Source organism: Lactuca sativa, chromosome 2 (assembly GCF_002870075.4).
Source record: "Lactuca sativa cultivar Salinas chromosome 2, Lsat_Salinas_v11, whole genome shotgun sequence".
NCBI lineage: Eukaryota > Viridiplantae > Streptophyta > Magnoliopsida > Asterales > Asteraceae > Lactuca > Lactuca sativa.
In genome coordinates, this window is record NC_056624.2 from 124,297,421 (window position 1) to 124,317,181 (window position 19,761).

Here is a 19,761-nt window from a genome sequence, read left to right on the forward strand (position 1 = left end):
GATCTTTGTTGTTGTTTGCTTCTTCGAAATGGGTTGTTTGCAGCGAGCATACCATCAACTCTACCGGTAGCATCACCTCCGTGTTGTAGGTTAGGCTGAAGGGAGTTCCTTTCATGCTTACTCGTGGTGTCGTCCTGTATGACCAGAGCACGCTTGGTAGCTCCTCGACCCAGTTGCCCTTAGCTTTCTTAGACGCTTATTGATTCCATTTACTAGCATTCTGTTGGAAACTTCTGTTTTCCCATTCGCATAGGGATGTGTTACCCACATGAACCGCTGGTTGATCACCTTGTCGGCGCACCAATCTCAGAAAAGGTTTTCAATGAACTACAAACCATTATCGCTGACGGGTATCTTTGGTATTCCAAACCTCATCACAATATTCTTTCACACAAACTTTATCATCTGTCTCCTCGATATACACGCCAACGGCTCGGCTTCTATCCATTTTGTGAAGTAGTCCACTGCGACTACTAGGTATTTTATCTTGCCTGGGGTGTCTGGGAACGGACCTACAATGTCTATTCCCCATTAATAGAAGCGCCATGGGATAGAAATACTCGTTAGAGGCGCTTGGGGGGGGGTCCCTTCGACCGGGGAATATGCCTGGCATTCTACACATTTTCATGTCACTTCCAACGCATCATGGTGTATGGTTGGCCAGTAGATACCCATTCGAAGTATTTTCCCTATTAGGGCCCTTTCCCCTTCGTGTGCACCTGCTAGGCCGGAGTGCGTTTCTCGAAGCGCCTCCTTGCCTTTAGTTTCCTCCTTTCATTTTAACCATGGTGACATGAACCCCTTCAGGTACAATACTCCGTTAAGGATTGCGTACGACGGTGCCTTGATCCGTACCTTTCTACCTTCCTCGTGTCCGTCTGGTAGAATATTGTGCTATAGGTATTCGATTAGTGGTGGCATCCATGTATGCCTGGTCGGCGCTAGGGTTTGCACCCGTCGTTCATCTATACTTCTTTCTTAAAGCACTTCCACGAGGATCTTTTTGGACAAGTGATTGAAACATGTTGACGCTAATTTACTGAGGGAGTCCGCTCTTCTGCTTTCTCCTCTTGGAATCTTCTTGATGGTGAACTCTCAGAGGGCTTCGACAGGCCATTGCATAGCCTTCACGTACTTCTCCATTCGTTTGTCCCTTGTTTCAAATTCTTTGTTGATCTGGTTAGTGTCCAATCTTGAATCTGTTAAGGCTACTATTGACTCTGCACCCATGTTCTTTGCCAATCGTAGGCCGGTTATCAAGGCCTTATACTCAGCTTCGTAATTGGAAGTGTGGAAGTCGAAGAGGAGGGCATAAGTGATTTCTTCCTTTTCCGGGCTTGTCAAGATCAGGCTTGCTCCTAACCCTTTCTTACTGACTACTCTATTGGTATACAAAGTCCACTTATGGTTGTTCTTGGGTTCGTCCATCACCAACGATCCCGTTGCCTGAGGTGTAGTCTTTTCCTTGCCTGGGATTTCGAGTAGGAAATCTACTAGTGTTTTACCATTAATGTGGGTACATGGGCGGTAACTGATATCATGCTCACCCAGTTCAATTTCCCACTTCGCTAATCGCCCGGACGTCTCTGACTTGAGCAATATTTGTTTGATCGGGAAGTTTGTTAGCACCTCTATTTAGTGTGCTTGAAAGTAGCGTCTCAGGTGTCGTGCTGCATAGATGAGTGCCAACACTAGCTTTTCGAGGATGGGATAGTTGATTTTGGGACCCTGTAGTGCTCGGCTGATAAAGTAGACTGGGGCTTGCCTGCCTTCCCTTTCCACGAACAAGACCAAAGAGATAGCTTCATTCGAGGTTAAGAGATATACTTGCAGTGTTTCACATAGAACGGAACTGGCCAACGTGGGTAACTTGTGCAGGGCCTCTTTGATTTGCTGAAGTGCTGCTTCTGCCGCTGCTGTCCACTGGAAGTTGCTCTTTTCAATACACCCTTTAAGGATGTGGAAGAGCAGCAAATCCTTTTCTGCTGACTTGTAAATGAAATGGCTCGGTGCCAGTAGCTTACCATTCAGTCCCTAGGCATCTCGCAAGGTGTTCGGGGATGGCACTTCCATGAATTCGTAAACTTTTTTTAGGCTTGGCTGTATCCCTTTTTTGGTAACATAGTACCCCGGGAATTGACCTTCCTCGACATCGAAGGTGCACTTGCCTGGATTCCGCGTCATCCTGACCTTTTCTAGTGTTTTGAATATTTCTTCTACATCATCTAGTAATTTCTTCTCATCAAGGCTCTTAATGACCATGTTGTCAACATAAAATTCGATGTTTCTTCCAATGTGTTTGGTGAAAATGGAGTCGACTAGTTGTTGATAGGTTTCCCCTATGTTTTTTAGACCCAACGGCATTTTGGTGTAGCAAAAAGCCCCATGGTCTGTGTAGAAAGCTGTTTTCTCCTTGTCCTCCTTGCTTATCAAGATCTAATGGTACCCTTTGTACGCGTCTAGAAAGCATTTTAGTTTGAAGCCTTGCAATGATTCGACTTTTTGGTTGATTTATGGTAGAGGGTAGCAGTCTTCGAGACACACCTTATTCAAATCAGAGTAATCGATGCACATGCACCATGAGCCATCATGTTTTCTTACCATGAAAGGGTTGGCAATCCAGGTTGGGAAAACTACTTCTCTTAGTATCCCTGCCTTGGTTAGCTTAGCAACTTCGGTGTTGATTGCCATGTTTTTGTCTCCCCTTTGAACCCTCTTCTTTTGCTTGCTTTCCTTGGTGCTTGGTTTGATCATAAGCTTATGCTTACCTTTCTATCTACCCCTACCACGTCTGTAGGAGTCCAAGTAAATACATGCATGTATTTTCTCAGGAGGCTGACCAGCACCTGTCTCGTGGCTGGTGGGAGGTTGCTTTTGATGCTAACTGGTTAGTCCGGGTATTCTTTATTGATAATTTATGTCACTTTCCGGCTCGACACGCGACTTTTTGTTTTCTTGCACTATTTCTTTTGGCTGCATGATCTCGTAACACCGTAACTCCCTTGGTGGTGTTGCAAGAACTGTTCCCCGCCCCTCTGTGGTGTTGGATTTTATGATCCCATGCATTGTTGACAGGACTGACCCAAATTTGAGCAAAGATGTCCGCCTAAGGATAATGTTGTGTTCTGTCGGTTGTCTTATCACAACGAAGTCTATTAGGGTTGTCTTCCTTTTCGCTCTTTCGTGCCTGGTCAATGTGAAAGGCATATGAATTGTACCTAGGGACCATAGGTTGTGCCCTGTGAAGCCTGTTAGTCTATTGTAGGCTTGAGGTTCTTCTTCCATCTGTCAGGGAGAAGGCAGAAGCAATGCTTGTAAATAATGTCTGCAGGGCTTCCCGTGTCAATGTATACTCAGTGGATCGTTATATCCTTGATAGACCCTTGGATTGTGAGTGGGTCGTCACCCCGTTAGCCCATTAGATGGGGGTCCTTTGCTGAGAACGTCAACCCTTGCATGGATCTGGTGAGATTGTCGTCATGATCCTCTTGCCTTCCCCGCTTGGAATGTATCATCAAGATTTTGCGAGGTTGGTCGCACTCTCTGGCTGCATCTGTGGCGTTTTCAGCATCAAACTTGGCGCCAAGGCTTCGTGTCACCTCTATGAGGTTCCCCTTCAATTGTTTTTCTTCCATCTCCATTTTTAAAAAAAAAAAAGCAGTTTACAATGTCGCCAGTTTTGCTTTTGTGGTACTCACAGAATCATCCTTTCCCTCCTTTTACTGGTTGTTTGTCAGAAACGGTGTAGACATCCGGCTGCCTGCCCTGCCTTTTCATCTCTTTAGAATGGCCTAAAGCATCCCTGCGAGCGCTTGCCTTACCCAAAGTGCCTGCTCCCGCCTTGGGTTTCTGAGTGGGTTGGTTGTGGGACGTATCGTTTTGTAGCTTGGGCGTTCATGGCATTCAAGTATGCTAGTTTCGTTGCTTCACCTTCCTCCTGCCTCAGGTAGTGTTCCACTTTCTCTTTTAGCTCTACCCATGTCTACAGCTACTTTCCTATGAGCTTTTGAGACAGAGGTCTTGGCAAGAGGCCCCATGTGAGGGTGCCTGCTATTAATCATTCGTCGTGGCTTGGGACATCTAGCATGGCGTTGGTAAACCTGGTGAAGTATTCTCTGATTTCCTCTCCTTCCTTCTATTTGCAGCCAATAATTAAATGTGAATCTCCCTTGTATTTACGAAGTTGCATGAAATTTTTTAGGAATAGGTATTTTAACTACTCGAAGTTGTATATGCTCCCTGGTTGCAACATCTTGAACCACATTCCTGCATTGCCATCCAAGGTTGTTGGGAAGTACGAACCCCAAAATCGCTCGTCCTGTTTGAGCAATGTCATCGTCCACACGTACGTGTCGATGTGGCTATTAGGATCTATAGTTTAATTGTAGGTCTTTAAGTGTAGCAATTTTGTTGTGTTTGGGATTTCGTAATCAAAGAGCTCCTTGGCAAACAGAGATGTCACGCTATGCGACAGGCAATCTTGGTTTGGGATGGGAAAAGCACCCTGCGGGTTATACTGTTGGGCAGTAGCATGGGAGTGCATAAGCATGCTGTTATATGATGGGTAATGGTTGAGGTTTTTCCCGTAGAATACTTGGTGTGGAAATGTTAAGGTGAATGTCGGATTTTCGTTCAAAAATAGTTTCATAAACAAGAAAAATATGGCAACGGAAGACTTTAATTTTGAAATAACATAAACATTTTATACCCACCAAGGATCTTCTTGCAAGTTATAGAAAGATTGAAACACCAACCAGAGAAGAGGTGAAGAAATAACAACCTTTGTTGTTCTTTGGGTCCTCTTGGGAGGCTTGGAAGTTGATGAAGAATGTGGAACTTTCGAGACACCAATAATGACTCAACTTGATGTAAATGCTAGTCCAAAACTCTTAAACCCTTAAGCTTTAAGTTCATAACCAATATGAATTTAAAGAATGCTCGAAGATGCAAGTGTTCTTGAAGAAAAGAAGAAAAAATGGAGAGAGTAACTTTCACAATGCAAGTTACGGTTTTGAGATGGAAAAATGGTGCAAGTCATTCAAGAGTGCAAACCTCTTATTTATATGCATAAAGTGAAGGTATTAACCATTAGGTCTTAACACTTTAAGCACATATGTCCCCATGTCATAAACATGTCTCCCATTCTTGAATTCTTTTGAATAAACTAATGGAAAAGCCATAACTCTTTATCTTTATTCAATTTTTCGGAAATTGTATATAAAAAGAAGAGCTTATTTATATTTTATAAACTCAAAGTTTATAAGATATAAACTTTGTCTTTTCCTAAAAGAAAAAAAAAACTTAACTAGTCCAAAAAGTTCTACGCAACTTACTAATTCATACATTATGAAATAATATATGTTATATTACTTGCTAATGAAAATTAACTATTTCCTAGAAATAAATAATTTCCAATTCAATTACAAGAGTTTTATTGAATATTTGTTAAAATAAATTTCTAATAATAATCAAGTGTATCAAGTTGTTGCTAGTGTGACCCATTAGTATCATATGTTATTTAGCAATATCACTTTAATATGACTCTTGAGCATACTAGACCTTTCAATCTCCAACTTGCGCAAGACTCATATTAGATTGATATAGACAATGGTGAACGTCTAGCAACATTTCACTGCCCCCAACACCATATGACTTTTTGTGCTATTCTATCAATGCCCAATTCTTAAAAATCTCAAAGCTACAATTGGTGTATAAGGTATGTTTATCAGTTATCCCTTGGCTACAAACATCATGTTGAACATGATGTTCGGATCGCGATCAATCTCATTATTGCTCAACTTTTGGTAAGGCGCCTTAGATGTCTAACTCTCAACACATAAGAGGAACAAATCCTATATTGACTACATAAGCCTCTTGCATAGTTCACACCATACCTGAAAATGGCTTTTATAACTGCCCGGTTAAGGAACAAAATTTGACCATTATCAAAGCATAGTACTCCCCATACTTAAGTCCCACTATGTATCTCAGGGATTAAGGATACAAAGATAGTACCTTTTAATCAAGTATCATTCATGATAGTGATCCATGAGATGATCTTGATGTGGTTCAGTTCAATACTAGTTCTCTGTAAAGTGCCTATGAAACTTGGTTACAACCACCTACCTAATTTCATCTAGTGAGAGTCAACCAATCCAATTCATATTAGTCTTACTTCATAATTGTTCCCACAATTATAACCGACTACGAACCTTTAGAATAATAACATTATTCATAGATTAAACATGTTAATATAGAACACAACAAGCATTAATGTGATGACTATATCCTAATATATGATCACATTATCGAATAGTTGTTGTTATAATGTTCCAATATCCAAATACTAAATCCAAATCAAAAATCCAGTTCTAGAGTAATAAAGTCTTATAGCTAATGTGTGATCATCCATACTTAGCTCAAAAGAATGACTTTATCGATGGATTTGAAAAAATTCAATTTGTGTGAATTATGTGAATACTATCATCTCCGTACTTAACTTTACTCTAAGTGTAGTTAAATATCTTGGAGAATATGATTGGTGTTCTCTCGTGACATAGAGTCTCTTAACTTGATTAAGTATACTCTCGATGTCACCAAGATTTCTATGTGATCCTTGAATGGCAGTAATCAACATAGTTTTTCAATGATCCCATTCCTCCAATCATATTTGGATTCAACTTCTAAAGTAGTGTATTCTTATTTTTGTAGTAGATTATGTCATTATGTTTTTCTTGGACCTCATTCCAACAAGACTTACCCTTCATTCCATAATGATGTCAAAATCCAATTTTAATTCATAATTATTTATATATGTTTAGAAATTAACATCTTGTGTAGATCTTTCCATAAAGATCCTTTCTAAACTGATTGTCACAAATACATTCTCTTAGTTCTTCTAAAGTACTCTTAGAATGCTCTCTTAGTCATCCAGTTACTTAACCATGTATTCAGTTAGTATCGTATGACATGTTTATAGCATGATCAAATACGATGTCCTACGCATAATATGGTGTATATGATGGATTCATTTTCCAAGAAAATATAATATAAATCATTTCATCTAGCTCAAACCTATGAGTTATGTACTTTTGAGGCTATCTCAAAATGGTGTCATATGATAATGCCAAGAATTCTCCAAAAGAATCTTGTGTCTTGATCCATTTCAAGATATTTCCAGTATATGTATAAGGACATGAAACTTTTAACATTCATTTTATCTATCTCTTATAGATTTTACATTCCAAGAATGTATCTTCTCCTTACTAAGTCTTTCATTTTAGAAACACTTTCTGAGTCAAGGTGAAAACGACCTTGCTTTGTCCGAATGTGATTTCAAATGACTAAGTATGTCTCACTCATACAAGATTAGGAATTTCATTATGCTCCCACTAGTTCTTAGTAAACACACATGCTCTAGTCATTTTGATATAAAAACATACATTGTGGTTTTATATAAAATAATGATTGCAACATTAAGATGTTTTCTTTATATCCACAAGTGGATCTCAGGCTCTACACATTTTGTTAGGATAACATGGACTAAGAAAACCTCCAAGCCAATCTATATAGATATCTTCTGGTAGATGTCTATTAAGAAAAAGCGGTCTTTCTTGAAATTTATTTGCAATATCTCATATTAAGAATATGAATTTATAGTAAACAATATCCTTATTGATCTAGTCATAGCTACTTGTGAAAATGGTTTGATCATAGTCAATGTCATGAGTATGATGAGGACCATAGTTAATGACTTGAGTATAAGAAAATCCTTTTACTACAAGTCTTGCTTTAAATATGTATGGTTATCCATATAATTTATTCTTTCTAGAAGAATCATTTTCTCTTTCTAGCCTTGCTATAGGGATAACTTTTAATCAAGCCCATACTTGATTCTCATACATGGATTACATCACATGTTCATGACTCTAAGTCATTTATCAGATTCAAGAACTGACATAGCATCTTAGTATTTGATGGATTTTCTAGAGACCATCAAAAAAATATCATCAATGAGAGATTCCACATTTCTCAAGTCATAGATGAATTCTACCATTAATGCAAACAATTTGTGTTTGTGAATAGCTGTTATTCAAGTTTAACAATCCTTGTTAAAACTAGTGTCAACTATTACTACATAAGGTTATGGTTCTTGAGTTGCTTCAAGTTCCATGTACCTCCCATTTGCTTTGTCATTAGAAGCTTGCTTTCGACTAACTTAGCTTTCACAAGAATAAGAGGGCTTATTCTTGGCGGGTTTGCATATAATAATCTAAGCCACATTTAGAGTATTATACAAATATGTGTTTAGTAGATTTTGGGTTTAGAAGTTTTAGTCCAACATCAGCTTCAAATCCATAAAACATTAAGTAAGATGAGGATGGAGCCCTTCCATACTAAATCATATAAAGTGTTTAATCTACTTATTAGTTGGTATTTGTATTCAAGATACAATTAATAGTGATTGAAGTATTATCCCAAAAGATTAAAGTAGGATATTTCTACCGAGTAGAAAGTAAATCATACCAAGTAAGATTTAATTCATCCTTTATTATCATTAAGGCCTTAGATGGTTAGTACCGGTTTGTATCTCAACTTTTGAAACCTTCAACAAAGATTTCACAATTATGCTTTACCACGTAAAATATAATTAAAACTACTATAGTTGTTAATAAATTTGATTTGGTATCTTGTGCTTAATCTCAGACATTCATTAGAAAGGAAGTCATACACCAAGTGTATAGTTCCTTAATAACTTTCTCTACACCTTAGTGAAAATATCATTAGAAATCCTCTACATATAAATAAGGTTCACATATGCCAAATAAACTACATTATTTCCCTTCAAAGATCCATTTCTTGAAGTTAAAATATGTAAATGTCATTTATATCATAAAGATAACAATGTCAAAGATGAGTTTGATTTAAAACAAGTTTAAGTCAAAAAGTTTTTGCATATAGAACTTAATTTTATTTATAAAAATGTTGAGATTTACTTCACAATTCTATTAAGAGATCTAGTCTCGTAAATAGAAGTTAATCATTTCAGAATATGAATATTATCGTTACGAAAAACGATTAAGTCAATTATCAAACATTTGAATAAAATAACTGAGACATAAATTTAGACATGCTAAATTAAAACATACTTTGTTCCAAAACAAATATTGTTTTACATTACAAGTAATTTAGGTTCTAAGCATAAATAATAAACTAAAATCCAAGAGTGTATTTCCAACTTGATTGTGCTCAGCTAGTACTCTTCAATAAATATATGTAAGCCATTTACAAATATTAGATCAACATTTAAGTCTCAAATACCCACGTGCTACATGAAAAGTATGAGTTCTATCTAGTAGATACTAGAAGTACTAGTCTCTTCCACACTTTCTTTCCAAATAAAAAGATTAAATTCTCTTTCCAGTTTCTAGTTTCTTCACAAAAGAAACAAGATCCATATATGTGGGCTTTAATAGATTTCCTGGGCTTAAAGGTGTTCAGTGCAAAAACATGGGCCTCTTAGATCACACTAGGTGACTCTTTTAGCCTTGCATTATTCCAATGTTTAAATTAGCTTTAAATAAAATATCACTATATTTATTGGAATATTGCTCGACCTGTTATATCATCAGATATATGTTTAAATTATCCAAGACTTCATAGAAGTCACGAATAACTATTTCCTAGCTTGATGTTAGAAGCATCTTTAGCATCACTGTGATGCCTTTACTAGGTATCATATTCAGGTTCTTTGCTCAAAGCAAATAGTTTAGGACTAGGACCTTTAAGTGTATACAGTTTCATATCCCTTACGAGATTGTCTCTTAAGACATGAACCCATTCATTGAAGTTGTGTCTATTGAATGTTACTGTTTCATTAAAGAAAATAACAATTCATGATTATAAGAATAGATTATATAACTACAAAATTTTAACAAAATTCATTTAGTATTTTCAATATTTAATCTTTTAGTTTCCAAAAACATTAACTATCAAAGTCTAGGATCCAAGTTACAAAACAAATAAATGGTTAGGTATCCTTTATCCCATCCATTTGAATTCGACCTGGTAGATATCAATTATCAATTATATCTTGCTATATGATTCCTACATTTATGGGATCTCTAATAACAAATTAGACATGTTTGATCCCATCTATGCCTCAGAACTCTCTTGCTTAGGTATCCTTTATCACAAAAGATTTTCGATCAAATCGTCCAATTAGAAAAACTTGTGTACTCGGCCTATAACTTGGTTATAGAAATCACAAATACACCCCAACCATCAAAATCCAACACTTAGGTATCATTTACCCCACTAGTGCATACAAGAGATGTGTGGGTGTTTTTCAAAACGATTGCACAGATTTGAGGATTGTAAAATAAGGGTCTTTCTATGTTTTATAACTCTAGTTTAAAAACATATGATATCATGTTTATTACATGCATAAAATAAACCATGGTATCAATTTTCAAAAAAAAATCATTTTTAAAGGTTCTTTATATAAAAAAGCTAGTTTTTATATAATTTGACGCAATTCATTTTAAATAACCGGTATTAAGTTTGAGTGCATTTGAACCTTTTATATCTTTAATAAAACTTCATTTTAATACTTATATATTTGGAGTTTCTATAAGTTATAAAAATCATCATTTTAAACTTATAATGGGGTATTTCAAAATTTGTCACTATTAACGATTTTATAAAAACAGATTTTATTTTAAAATTAATAACATGTTACATATTATGTCTAATTTTGAAAAACTCAACCTCTTTGTGATGTTTATTTTGTCAAAAATTATTTTAGCATGTGAAAAACTAATTTTATCAACCACACAAAATAATACATAAAATAAATAGCACAAACATTCATAAAAAGATATGTGCATAAACATAGCCAACTAATGACATTTTGTGAGCCAACACAAAAATGTCAAGTCCATTCCTAAAGAGACATTTAAAGGGACCAAAAAAACTTCTCGTAATGTTGTTGTAGAAGCTCTCACTTGAGTAAATACTCATTGCTTACAAAAGATAGGAAAAACATCTTGAAGGACAAAATTCAGCAACAGTCGCTAAAAGTCCAACAGCCCTTTGTAAACAGCATTAGTGACACTTTGCAGAAAATGTCATTGAAAATCCTGCACACCTTTTAGACTTGAAAAATGCTCTTTTGTCTTCAAAAATGGTTCCAACATCATTTCTTGTTACATTTTGTACAAATAAATTATTTCTAAAAACTAATCTATTACTTTACAAAAATAACCAAGAAAAGCTAATCTAATCAATTATTATATATCATATGAATAAATAAATTATTACAACCACTTTATAACAAAAAATAACCAACACAACAACATAACACACATTGGTCATTGGCTAGTTTATGCATATCATATACATCAATATACACATCAAACAACCTTTGTTTTTCTAAGACAACTTTAAATGACAAAATATCCATGAAACTTTGTCACATAAAATAACAAAAAAAAGTTGTCATAGAAAATATGTATGAACTTATTTTTATACAAAAACAAGTTATCCATATTCTCCAAAAACTAATATTTCCAAAAATAAAAAATCTAACCAAGCTTGCAAGGTGGCTCTAATACCAATTGTTGGATTTTAGTTCAAAAATAGTTTCATAAACAAGAAAAATATGGCAACGGAAGACTTTAATTTTGAAATAACATAAACATTTAATACCCACCAACGACCTTCTTGCAAGTTATAGAAAGAATAAAACACCAAAAAAAGAAGAGGTGAAGAAATAACAACCTTTGTAGTTCTTTGGTTCCTCTGGGGAGGCTTGGAGGTTGATGAAGAATGTGGAATCTTTGAGACACCAACAATGACTCAACTTGATGTAGATGCTGGTCCAAAACTCTTAAACCCTTAAGCTGTAAGTTCATACCCAATATGAACTTAAAGAAGGCTTGAAGATGCAAGTGTTATTGAAGAAAAGAAGAACAAAAGGGAGAGAGTAACTTGAACCATGCAAGTTACTTTTTGAGATGGAGAAATGGTGCAAGCCATTCAAGAGTGCAAGCCTCTTATTTATATGCATAAAGTGAAGGTATTAACCATTAGGTCTTAAAACTTTAAGCACATATGACCCTATGTCATAAACATGTTTCCTATGCATGAATTCTTTTGAATAAAGTAACTAATGGAAAAGCCATAACTCTTTATCTTTATTCAGTTTTTCGGAAATTGTATATAAAAAGAAGAGCTTGTTTATATTTTATAAACTCAAAGTTTATAAGATATAAACTTTGTCTCTTCCTAAAAGAAAAAAAAGCTTAACTAGTCCAAAAAGTTGTACACAACTTATTAATTCATACATTATGAAATACTATATGTGTTATATTACTTGCTAATCAAAATTAACTATTTCCTAGAAATAAATAATTTCCAACTCAATTATAAGAGTTTTATTGAATATTTAATAAAATCAATTTCTAATAAATAATCAATTGTATCAAGTTGTTGTTAGTGTGACCCATTAGTATCATATGTTATTTAGCAATATCACTTTAATATGACTCTTGAGCATACTAAATCTTTCAGTTAACGTTCGGGTGGACAGTAGGGATGAGTTATGTTCATGGAGATTATTGGGCATAACTTGCTGATAATGTGGGATTGTGGAGCAGAGAGGAATGTTTGTTGCAAATAGAGGTGTTAGGAAGGCCACTATTTGGTTTTTCACCGTCTAGTCCAGCAACGGCATTTAGATAGCCACTAGAGTTTCTCTCGCCATCTGGGTTATCGGTGGTTTATGGAGGAACATCGATTGCACTCATGTCACCTGGTTTGTCGATGGTGTTGGAAAACCACAGGTTATGCGCATGCCATCTGATTTGGCGGTGGTGGTGTCTGGAAAACCACCGGTCGTGTGCCTACCATCTGATTTAGTGGTGGTGGTGTCTAGAAAACCACCGGTTGTGCGTCTGCCATCTGATTTGGCAGTATCTGTTGGAAGAGACTCAATGTGGTGCTATCATCTTCCATCGTTGGCGGCATCATACTTCTTGGTATCATTGCTAGTTGGGGTGCTTGTATCAGAGTGCTTTGTGTTGACACAGCGGCGGAAGAAGGTTGTCCTCCATCGACTAGTTGCTCTTGTCCGGTTGTTGGTGCAATAGTTACTGTTGAACTACCTTCTTTTGATGCTTCGTCGGCGATTATTATGGGATTCGGAGTAGTGGGTTGCTCCAGTGACATCATAGGCCTAATGGGGCTGGCTGGCGTTCCACCGGTCCTTCCTGTATCGTCGGACGCCATTTTTCACCGATGAGTAGTGTGCTTTTGGTTTCTTTTTCGTCACACTTCGGATTGCGACAAATGATGTGACATGGTTCCTCTTCAGTAACGTTCTTCATTCTCAGTAGTTCCGGCGAACCTGTGAGGTCACAGCAAGAAAGGGCCGTCAGCCGTTCTCTGGGAGGGGCTCCCTGGAAAACACTCTGACAGTCAAGTCAATGGATAGACTTGGGGTTGTATTTTGGGTAAAAATGAGAGAGAATTTCTTACTTCCTAAGGTGCCTGTAGTAGCCTTTTATACTAGACCCTTCTGCTAGTCCGTACGGGACAAGAGCTTCAGACCCAATGGAATCGGGGGCGCTGATTGGTGGATCGTGCTCCTTAATCTGTCAGAGCCAAAGATTGGTTCAGGCGGTAATGGTCTAAGCATATGCCTTGTCGCCTGACCGTTATATTTGTTCTAGAGTGGAAGATGCCTTGGGCGGGGCCGAGCCTTTCTCTGTGAGCGCCTTGCTCTTAGGAGTGCTGACGGGCACAGAATTCCATCGGGCTTAGCCTGTCGGGCGCGTCATGCCTTGGGGCATTCTCTAGTGCGAACGGTTGCGGCTCCTTCGTGTGCACTAGGGCACATCATCAACCAACATACTATGGGTCCAATCAACCATCGAGTTGGAATACCCTAGGCCCTTAACCATAGGGTTGGAAAGCCAACATACTATGCGTCCAACCATCCTCATGATGGAATACCATAGTCCCTCAACAATCGGGTTGGAATGCCCCGATTTGTTGGCTTACGCACAAAGCAGTGAAGCCTCAGGCACCGACCAAACATTTGCACATATATAAGATAAACATACAAATAACCAGCCAGTAAACAAACAGACATATCTTACAGATCACTAAGCATAGCATCATCCTATCTACCCGGATGCAGATCTAACATATCACTAAAGCACACAATCATATGATAAACTAAGATAACAATCCAAAGGGTTGGCCTTGATGCCTTCGACCTGTAAGTACAGTGAGGAAAACTCACCTCACAAACTGAACAGAACTAATGGGGCCCGACTCCGAATCTCAGCTCCCTCAACAATACCTACATCCACCAAGTGACCAATTCCATCAAGATCCCTGATGTGTGTAAAACCAACTAGTTTTAATCCTACTAACTTAGACACAAAATAAACACACAAAAGGCAGTGTACCTATCGATTAGTAATATAGTTCAAGCAAGTAGGGTATCGAACACAGGGAACAGTAAACAATTAAAATAAATGCTAATATTATCTAAATAAAACAAATAACAAAAAGGGGGTTTTCTCTAGTTTTACAAGACTAGAAACTTAATTAGAATAACCAACACACAAATTAACTAACTAGCAACTAAAACAATTAATTACCAACTAAATTCAATAGTAAAGAGGACTTCTGTTTAGGTACGACTCATTTGTTCCCATGGATGATTTTAATGTATCGGATTAATTCTTCATTGGCTACCGATTAAGATAATTAGGTTCATGTTCGCTATTCCTAATTCTTAGAAAACAAATTAACTCAAGCAATGGCCAGTTGTCTAAATTAACGGGTTTCCTAGATTATTGATTCGGGTTAAGTAAGACTTGTAGTGGTTAACTAAATTGGCCCTTCAATTAACCTTTTGTCGATGTTCATCCAACAAGCTTACACATTAACTTACCTATCTTCTAGTTAATTCTAGTTTCACGTTCGTTATTCCTAGACATACAAATATGTGGTCACAATAAATCATATGAAATTAATAACTAAGAGGTGTTCATACAACTTAATTACTGATTTATTAACAGAAGAATAGTTATTGTCAACACATAAGGTTCTTTAACAAGCTTAACAAAACATAATTACCAATTAAAATTAATCCTACTCAAATAATCAATCCATGTTCACAAAATTGTCTACCCTAACAGAAGAATAAGTTTTTAGCTCATGATTGCAGTAAACATAAACTCAAAAACGAAATCAAAGTATGTAAACATGATTCAAATCAAAAAGTTACTAAGAATAAACCAAAATTGTCTTGATTCTCTTCACAATTGAATGTAGGGTTGATTCTTCAGTTCCTCACGACCTAGCAGCACTTCTAATCGTTTCTCAGCCTCCTAGGGTTTCTCTCCATCCTATGATATCGATCTGAAAGTCGCTTTATATAGATTTTCACAAAACAGAGGCTACTCGGCGAGTCCGGTGACCTACTCGGCGAGTCCGTCACTTAAAACCCGTGTATGACAAGTCAGCGCGTCCAGAATCGCGAAAGTTCGATACAACTCGCCGAGTAATCTACCCTACTCGCCGAGTACGTTTCAAATCAGCTTTTTCTCAAAACACGAAAGTCGTCCAAAATTGTGTCTACTTTTCAGAACATTTTGAATCTCGTCAATCGGAGTTACGGTTCATGAGATATGGCCAAAACACTGACGAGGGGTCAAGCTGTCCAGCAACATCCTTCTTTCTTCAAAATCCAAGATCCAAGCCTCCAATCGCTAGTTCCGCTTCCTTTTCCATCCGAGCATGTCTTTGTTACTGAAAATGAAATATTTAAGCTAATTAAGCATCTTTTGTTCATTAAATGAGACAAAAACAACATAAAGTATTAAGATAATGCATGAATTTTATAACTAAATATGCCCATATCAATCCCAAAATACACTCAAGGTCCAGCTTGGTCAACGTCAACAATCCATGTTGACCCAACACATCGTGTTCCTCTTGGCCACTTCGTGTTCCATGATCATTCTAACAATCAGAAAACCTCAGCCAACACGTCGTGTTGACTTGCAAACACGTCGTGTTCACCTGAGTTCCAACAGCTTAATATATTCAGCTGCCTTTTCGACTTCAAGAGCTCTAAAGCTTGGATCTTGACCAAAATGTGATTAGGAAGGGTAAAGTTTCCAACTTTATCCATTGGGGCTACCAAAATGGTCCAAAAACCAAAACCACAAGCTTGATAATGCAAGGGCTTAATCAAAATACCCTTAATCCTTAACATATGAAGTCTATCCTTTCCAGAAGTGATTCTAACACCTAAACCATCCCAAAGGTGGGTGCTTTTTAGAATACATGTCCAATTTATGTCTTGAACCAATATTAAGTTAAAATGAGGATTAATGACCTAATCTCTATGCATGCCATCAAAACTTGATTATAGACCATATCCAAGACACTACTAGGTCACCTTGACATGGAGATTCATAAAGTTGCAAACTTTATGAGATCCAACCATTACAACATTCAAGAACAATGAGAAAAAGGGACAAAACTCAAGATCTAACAACTTTGAATGATAAAAATCAGGTCTTGGACACTTACAAAGGTCCAGAAGAGTGCCAAACTGAAGAATGGGGTTTCCTTGTTGGATCTTTGCTTCCTTCTTCCACTTTCTTATTTCATTAGCTTTAAAACACCAAACTAGCTTCACAAATGGGAGAGAAAATGATTACAGTTTCTTTCAGGGCTTGAGGGGCTTATGGGGGCTGAGGATGAACAAACCTAGCCTCCACATTCCTTTAAATTGGGAGAAAATCCCGGAAGATTAGGTTTTCTTTCTAGCCATCAACACACCGTGTTCCAAGAGGGAGCACTTCGTGTTGCCTAAGATGAAACCCACACCTTCTCAAGTCTTGACATGCTGTCTTGGTGCCTGATATGTGCATATCTACATATATATTTTACATCATATCTTAATACTTTTAGCTATAATTATGCTTATTATAAAAGAAAAGCTACTTAATCTATTATATGTTGTTATGTAGCTTAAAAGATATTCTCAACAACAATATGGATGTTGGAAGCAGGAAAATACGAACTAAGACAAGAAGAAGACACAAGAAGGATGTTGTAGGACAACTTGACCCCTCGTCAGTATTTTAACCATATCTCAAGACTCGTAAGTTCGATTGACGAGATTCAAAACGTCCTGAAAACTAAACACAATTTTGGACAACTTTCATGTTTTGAAAAAAAGTTGAATCTCGTAACCACGATAGGGTGATCCCATCATGACGGGGTGAATGAAATCTTCGTGATTCTTGATACTAGCTTGGAGAATACGAGATATACACGAGGACCACGACGTCGTGCCATTACCACGTCGTGGTGGCCAGATTTTAGGCAAGTATATATATCCGAACATTATGAGGAATTGAGAGACTTGGAGGTGACTTTCTAGAGAAGTATTACGATAAAAACCCTCCACAAACCCTTAGAAGATGAGGAAACGATTGGAGCTCAAGTTTTAAAGAGATCCAGAAGAAAACATCATCAATTCATTCGGTTTGATCATGTTTATCTTTATTCCTATTATTTTTTGTGTTTGATTACTGCCATGAGTAAGTAATTTAGTAGACTTTCATTTAGTTAGATGAAACCCTAATAACTATGGTTTAGTTTATTAGTTTATGGATTTATAAAAGTTTGTTTGGAGCTTGTGTTTGATTAACTTACCTAGCATGTTAAAGTGTTTCTCTTTTTTGCTTTAATTCATGTTAAGTCTAGCTTAGTGGCCATTAAATTACATGAACTTGTTTACCTCGTGATTTAGTGACCATTAAATTGCTAGAGCTAGGATTGACCACATCTTAGCTAAGTGATAAAAGTAACAATTTAGTTGTGTTAGAGAATATAATTGTGACCATAATTGTGTTTACCAAATCTTACGTAGCCCAATTATAATTGATAACTAATTTTGTGTTTGCTTGTGTAGGACCTTACAAAGTAGTACATGAATTGGTGAAAATATTAGTTTATTGGACCAGATCGCTAATTACACAATAATTGGTAACCAACTTAATTAATCCATAAATAATAACTAACCATAGAAAAAGGTGGATTTGAAGCTAAACAAAAGTGTTCTATATATATTGATAACAACCATATTAGCTGAGTGATTAAGTTTTTGTGAACTTGAAAAATCAGATAAAAACCCTCATTTTATTTGTTTTTCTTAGTTTAGCTTCTAGTAGTTATTTTATCAATTAAATATCGTTCCCTATGATCAACACCCGACTTACCTAAACTATTCTATAATTCGACTAGGTACACTGCCTATGTGCATTCTAGCTAGTTAAGTTCGGTAGGTTATAAATTTAAAACTAGATAGGTATAATTTGTGCACATCAAGTTTTTGGCGTCATTACCAAGGAACGACTTATTTGATTATTAGTTTAATTTCTTTTAGTTATTTGATCCTTTTGTGGGGTAAAAACCATAAAAAGTTACTTCGTTTCATTTGTTTATTTTAGTTTTTTCTCTGAAACGCAACCACATCGTGGTTATCTTCACCACGTTGTGGTCTCGCTTCAGTTAGTTTTTCATTTTTTGTTCTTTTTTATGCGTGTGTTTTCTAGTTTTTTAGCACGGAATATAGGGGACATCACCACCATGTCAATGGAAGAGTATAAGCGAGATATGAGGAATGAAAACAGATGGGGTCTTGATTCACCTAAAATCCCAACCACGACAAAGTTTGAACTTTCGGGGCATATTATTAATATGTTAAGGGAACTACCTTTTTATGGGAAGGAGCACGAGGACACTTATGAGCATATAGAAGAGGTGGTGGAGATTTCACATTATTTTAATACACCTAACGTGAGTAAAGATGCAGTGATGCTTCGAATTTTACCGGTCACATTGAAGGGTGAAGCAAAAGAATGGTTAAAATCACTAACCTTTGGAGCAATCACGACATGGGCTAATTTTAAGACCGAGTTCATCAACCAGTTTACCCCTCCTTCAAAAGTGGCATAGCTTAAGAGAAGTATCTAGAATTTTCAACAATTAGAAGGGGAGTCATTATGCGAAGCTTGGGAACGTTACAAGAGATTGTTATGACATTGCCCTCAACATGACTTCAATGTGCAACAAGAAATCTCAATATTTTATGATGGATTCAATGTGTGCACTCGTCAACTTCTAGACTCGCAAGGGCCCATGACAAAGAAGAATCTGGCAACAAATTAAGATTTGATTGAAGAATTTTCTAAGCAGTCAAGAGAGTATCACAACTCAAATGAGGATTTCACTAGAGGAAAGTCAAGCAAAGATGGAGGTCAAGATGCTATTAGTGTCGTTATTGCAAAGCTCGATGCAATGGAAGAAAAGATCACAAAATTAGGTGCACCAATTCAAGATAGATGTGGAGCTTGTGGAGGACCCCATTCTACTAAGGATTGTGAGTTGGAGCACAAGAGAGCTCAAGACACGACAAAATACCAACAACTAGAGCATAATCTCTACCAACTAGAACGAGTCTTATCTGAGAAGATAGATGCTCTCGAGTTGATGTTATTCAGATTCATGGAAGCTAGCGAAAAAAGACATGATGCAACACTTAGAGTTCAACAAGCATCTATTTTGAGCATCCACACATAGGTTAGGCAATTAACAAAACTTTTACAAGAAAATATATCGGATCTACCATCAAGAAAAGTCGATTCAATCCCTATGGATCAA

At 36.7% G+C, this 19,761-nt stretch overlaps 1 non-coding gene across 1 annotated transcript; it reads right to left on the reverse strand.

The window, feature by feature from the left end:
* Nucleotides 1-19,054: 19,054 nt before the first annotated feature.
* Nucleotides 19,055-19,160, reverse strand: LOC111898686 (small nucleolar RNA R71). Its single transcript, XR_002852666.1, has one exon. It is a non-coding gene; the product is annotated as a small nucleolar RNA R71 (small nucleolar RNA).
* Nucleotides 19,161-19,761: the final 601 nt, after the last annotated feature.